Genomic DNA, 5,320 nt, shown 5'->3' with positions numbered 1-5,320 from the left:
AAGCCCCACGGCCCCTGGCAGGATGTCTATGGCAAGCCACACCTCCACGACAAATAGCTTTCCACAGTGACGGCGACGGATGGCGGAAGGACAGAGGCAGCACCCTACCCCAAACCTCACAGCCTGCCTCCTTTCCGGCCAGATGTGCAGCATCTGGGAACGGCTTTGAAACCTTCCCAGTCAACGGCTTGGGCCCGCCTGTCGGGAAAAGCGGTCTGCTGTTCATTTCACTCCTGGACGAGCCTAGGAAGATGAAGCGGCGGTAGCTCTCCGTGGGGGGGCCACGCGATCCAACACACACGACCACAGCCACTGAGGAGCATGAGATCTGTATGGCCTCGAGGGGTACAGGATAGCCCGTGAATCCTTTTCCAAGGAAGAAGGCGGCAACGTGAGAGCGTGCAAAACACTTTCTCACAGCATCTGCTGATGGTGCTAGGACTTCTGTCCCCGGAGAGGATACTATTTTTCCACCGCTTCCAGTTTTAAGAGAAAGGGTCAGGGGAAAATCATTCAGTCGTTCCACTCATCTTCATGGCTCGTCGTGGAAAACGAAGACGCCGTACAAAGGAGCAAAGCGCGGATCCATGCAAACACATGGGTGAGCCCCCCCAAAACATGACGCTAAGTGAAAGGAACCAGACAGCCAGGGTGACATAATGCCTTGGGATCCCATGGGTAGGAAAGAGCCAGACGGAATAGCCCAATCCTAGAGGGAGGGAGCAAACAGATCAGAGGCTGTTGGGGGAGAATGGTGAAGAGAGCCGGGGTGAGGGTCAGGGTGAGGTTGAGGGTGGGGGGGGGAGGCGCGGACGGGAAGGGGGAGGGGTGGGGGTGTCTCTTTTTGAGGTGACGGAAATGTTCTGGAAATGGCGGTGCGGGTCGTGCAGCTTTGTGAGTAACCTTTAAAAAAAATAAAAAAGGCCACCGAACCGTACACTTTCAAGAGGATGTGAATCATGGCGTGCGAATTGTATCTCCACTTTGAAAATGTGTGAGGAAAAAAATGTAGCAGATGCAGGTTGGTAGGTTGGTAGGTAGGTAGGTAGGTGGGTGGGTGGGTGGGTGGGTGGGTGGGTAGGTAGGTAGGTAGGTGAACGGGCCGGTGGTGGACCGATGTTCGTTCGTTCGTTCGTTCGTTCGTTCGTTCGGTCCATCCATCCATCCATCCATCCATCCATCCGGTCCGTGCGTCCACGAAGATCTGCATCAAAAGGTGTGGGAAGGGGGAGGTCGGGTTCTTGTTCTGAGTGGTTTTATTTGTTCCCCAAACTAATCACCTCTGTGGAGATAAACAAAGATCACCCACATGAGAACAGGAATCACCTGTTGAGGTCAACAGAGTCTGTGGGCGGTTATCACCACCTGGGTCTGGCAGAGACTCGAAGCAAACGCAGGCCAGGCGGAGGAGTGGAAAAGCTTTCTGGTGGCAAAGGGGGAAGGTCCAGTGAGAGGTTGTTGCGGTGGGCGGGGGGAGCAGGACGGGAGCTGACTAGAAGAGGGGTGTCCTGGGTCATTTCGGGGAAAGAGAAACTTGATTTCCGTCCGTGGGTCCATCGATCTCATTCTCTGGATCTAGCTCTATGGAGAAGAACAGCGACGTGTCTCCATGTTGTCCATCTGTATCCCCACGTCAACATTGTCCAAGGTGTAGGTTTGTTGAATCCGTGATGTCGGAGACGCTTAGAGAAGAACACAGGTGAGTCTATTTCCCAAACGATCCACAAAAATCACCGTAACTGCAACTGTTCCTCCTTCCCACCCATGCTCTCTCCACACCCCGCCCCTCTCCCCCTCCCCCTCCCCCTCGCCCCACCCCACCCCACCCCGCCCCGCCCCGCCCCGCCCCGCCCCGCCCCGCCTCCGGGCCTTTCTCGGGCGCCCTCTTCTTTTCCTCCCCCCCCCCCCGCCCGCGCCGCCCCCCTATCCCAGCCCCCCCACAACCCGCCCCATCAGCGGCCGGACCATCTGGTCGACCTTTTGGGCACTAGAGAAGTGACCACCGGGCGGGCGGTGCCCGACAACCGGCACTGCGGTGAATCCGTGAGACTGCGAGTGACGAATACGGGGGTCGTCTCAGGGTGGCTGAGACACAGTGCCCGCCTTTCCGGCGCACGGCGCCGTCCCGATCCACCTGGGTCGGTAGCGCTTCCCAACTCAGGGCGCGCCGTTAGCCGAAGAGGGGGGGCCCACTGGGGATCTTTTCCCCACCGTCCCTGGGATGGATGGATGGATGGGGACAGCTGCACAGCTAGGGGACGTGCTCCTCCCACGTGCTCCTCCCGTGCCTTCCGACCCACCCAGGGTGCACGGGTTGCAGCCTGTGTCATCTGCGTCGGACCGGACACCGTTTGTGCGCGGAGAAACCTGGAGCGCTTTGCCACCGGTGCTCGAAGAAACAGGAGTCCAGGACAGTCCTGAAAGGAAGAACGGTCCACTTAGAATCGTTCCCACGTTTGCTTTTTCTCTAGACGGGTGTCGTTCCGAATGGGGTAGGATTTGTCTAGAAAGGCAAAGAAAGCACGAGGTCGTTGGCGGGTGGGACCCAGGCGAAGAACACAAAGGGGATCACTCACGGGTGCGGGAAGCCCTGGGCGCACCACGGAGAGGGCTGCCGGTCGCTCAGGGGGCCCGGGCACAGCAAGACCGGGGGACCCGAGTCTGCCGGCCGCGCCGGGGGGAAGGGAGTGCTGGTCGACCCCGGGTCCCCGCGAGGCGCGGCGGCGGCGGCGGCGGCGGCGGCGGCGGGCGGGCGAGGGAGGGAGGGAGGGAGGGAGGGAGGGAGGGAGTGCTGGTCGACCCGGGGTCCCCACGAGGCGCGGCGGCGGGCGAGCCCAAGTCCCGCCGGCCGCACTGCTGGTCGACCCGGTCCACAGGGAGGGGAAAAAGGGAGCGCAAGGGCGTGTGCCCGGCGCGAGCGCACGCCGGCCGCCCTCCGGCCTCACGTCCCCCCCTGGGAAAGGGGTCCGCGTGGCCGGCCCCCCCGGCGACACCCGCGCGCGAGGAGGCCGCGCCCACCGACTCCCCCTCCTTCCCCGTCCCAGCCCAGGGCGGAGGGCCCCGGCGAGGCAGGGGAGGGGCCGGCGTGCCGGCCGCCCCGACGCACAAGGACGCGCCCGGCGGTGCGCCCCCCCCCCTCGCGGTTCCGTCCACCCGGCTCCTCCCACTCGAAGGACGGGACGGGCGCCTTTCCCCCACCGGCCGGGCCAGGGGAGGCGCGCGAGACCCGCCAAACCGCTCCCCTTGGCGGGGAGCGGCCGAGGGGACCCCGGAGATGGGGCCGCGGAGGAGAGAGCGACGGATGGGGAAGGAAGGCTGCGAGCCCCCACCCCCGGCTCCCGCCGCGGCGGGGCGGCGGGACGACGGGACGACGGGACGACAAACCCTTGTGTCGAGGGCTGACTTTCAATAGATCGCAGCGAGGGAGCTGCTCTGCTACGTACGAAACCCCGACCCAGAAGCAGGTCGTCTACGAATGGTTTAGCACCAGGTTCCCCACGAACGTGCGTTGCGTGACGGGCGAGGGGGCCCCCTTTCCGGCCGCGCCCCGTTTCCCGGGACGAGGGGCTCTCCGCACCGGACCCCGGTCCCGACGCGCGGCGGGGCACGCCGCCACGCGGACGCGCGGCGCCCCCGGCGGGAGACGACGGGGACCGGCTATCCGAGGCCAACCGAGGCTCCGCGGCGCTGCCGTATCGTTCCGCCTGGGCGGATTACGACTTAGAGGCGTTCAGTCATAATCCCACAGATGGTAGCTTCGCCCCATTGGCTCCTCAGCCAAGCACATACACCAAATGTCTGAACCTGCGGTTCCTCTCGTACTGAGCAGGATTACCATGGCAACAACACATCATCAGTAGGGTAAAACTAACCTGTCTCACGACGAGTCTAACCAGCTCACGTTCCCTATTAGTGGGTGAACAATCCAACGCTTAATTTCTGCTTCACAATGATAGGAAGAGCCGACATCGAAGGATCAAAAGCGGCGTCGCTATGAAGCGCTTGCGCCACAAGCCAGTTATCCCTGTGGTACTTTTCTGACACCTCCTGCTTAAAACCCAAAGGTCAGAAGGATCGTGGGAGCCCGCTTTCACGGTCTGTATTCGTACTGAAAATCAAGATCAAGCGAGCTTTTGCCCTTCTGCTCCACGGGAGGTTTCTGTCCTCCTGAGCTCGCCTTAGGACACCTGCGTTACCGTTTGACAGGTGTACCGCCCAGTCAAACTCCCACCTGGCACTGTCCCGGGCGGGTCGCGCCCGGCCGGCGCCGGGCGCTTGGCGCAGAAGCGACCCCTCGGCTCGCCCCGCCTCACCGGGTCGTGAAAAACGATAAGAGTAGTGGTATTTCACCGGCGGCCCGCAAGGCGCGGACCCACCCCCTCGCGGGGGACGGAGGGGCGCCGGGGGCCTCCCACTTATTCTACACCTCTCATGTCTCTTCACCGTGCCAGCCTAGAGTCCAAGCTCCGCAGGGTCTTCTTTCCCGCTGATTCCGCCAAGCCCGTTCCCTTGGCTGTGGTTTCGCTGGATAGTAGGTAGGGACAGTGGGAATCTCGTTCATCCATTCATGCGCGTCACTAATTAGATGACGAGGCATTTGGCTACCTTAAGAGAGTCATAGTTACTCCCGCCGTTTACCGCGCTTCATTGAATTTCTTCATTACGACATTCAAGAGCATGGGCAGAAATCACATCAGCGTCAACACCCGCCGCGGGCCTTCGCGATGCTTTGTTTTAATTAAACAGTCGGATTCCCTGGTCCGCACCAGTTCTAAGTCGGCTGCTAGGCGCCGGCGGCGAGGGCGAGGCACGCGCGGAACCGGCCCGGGGCGGACCCGGCGGGGGGACCGGCGCGCCGACCGCCGCGAGCGGCGAGGGGGGCAGGGCGGGGAAGACGGGGGGACGGAACCCCCGCCGCCCGCCACGCCCGCGCCGGCAGGCGCGCCGGCCCGCCGGCTCCCGGTGCGACCGCGACGCCCGCCGCAGCTGGGGCGATCCACGGGAAGGGCCCGGCTGGCGTCAGAGTCGCCGCCGCCGCCCGGCCCCCGAGGTGCCCGGGCCCCCGTGGGGCCAGGCCCCCGGGAGACTCCCCCCGCCGGGCCCCCCGCCCCCGCCCCCCTCCCCCCCCCCACCCCGGGAGGGGGGGAGAGGAGAGGGGGAGCCGCGCGGGGTGGGCGGAGGAGGGCCGCGGGGGCGGGCCCGGGCGGGTGCCCGGCGTGGGGCGGCGGCGCCTCGTCCAGCCCGGCGCGCCCCAGCCCGCTTCGCGCCCCAGCCCGACCGACCCAGCCCTTAGAGCCAATCCTTATCCGAAGTTACGGAT

The 5,320-nt window shown here is 64.2% G+C and overlaps 1 long non-coding RNA gene and 1 other non-coding gene across 2 annotated transcripts in view; both read right to left on the bottom strand.

The window, feature by feature from the left end:
• Positions 1–313: 313 nt before the first annotated feature.
• On the bottom strand, positions 314–1,794 carry LOC121100435. Its single transcript, XR_005832242.1, has 2 exons — positions 1,327–1,794; positions 314–1,204 (listed from the first exon to the last, which is right to left on the bottom strand). It is a non-coding gene; the product is annotated as an uncharacterized LOC121100435 (long non-coding RNA).
• Positions 1,795–3,378: 1,584 nt separating this feature from the next.
• LOC121100560 overlaps positions 3,379–5,320 on the bottom strand; it is a 4,552-nt gene continuing 2,610 nt past the window's right edge. The window contains exon 1 of the ribosomal RNA XR_005832317.1: positions 3,379–5,320. This exon is cut by the window's right edge and continues 2,610 nt beyond it. This is a non-coding gene — a ribosomal RNA (28S ribosomal RNA).

This window comes from Ursus maritimus, unplaced genomic scaffold, assembly GCF_017311325.1.
Source record: "Ursus maritimus isolate PB19 unplaced genomic scaffold, ASM1731132v1 scaffold_4, whole genome shotgun sequence".
NCBI lineage: Eukaryota > Metazoa > Chordata > Mammalia > Carnivora > Ursidae > Ursus > Ursus maritimus.
This window is presented reverse-complemented; position numbering and strand designations above follow the sequence as displayed.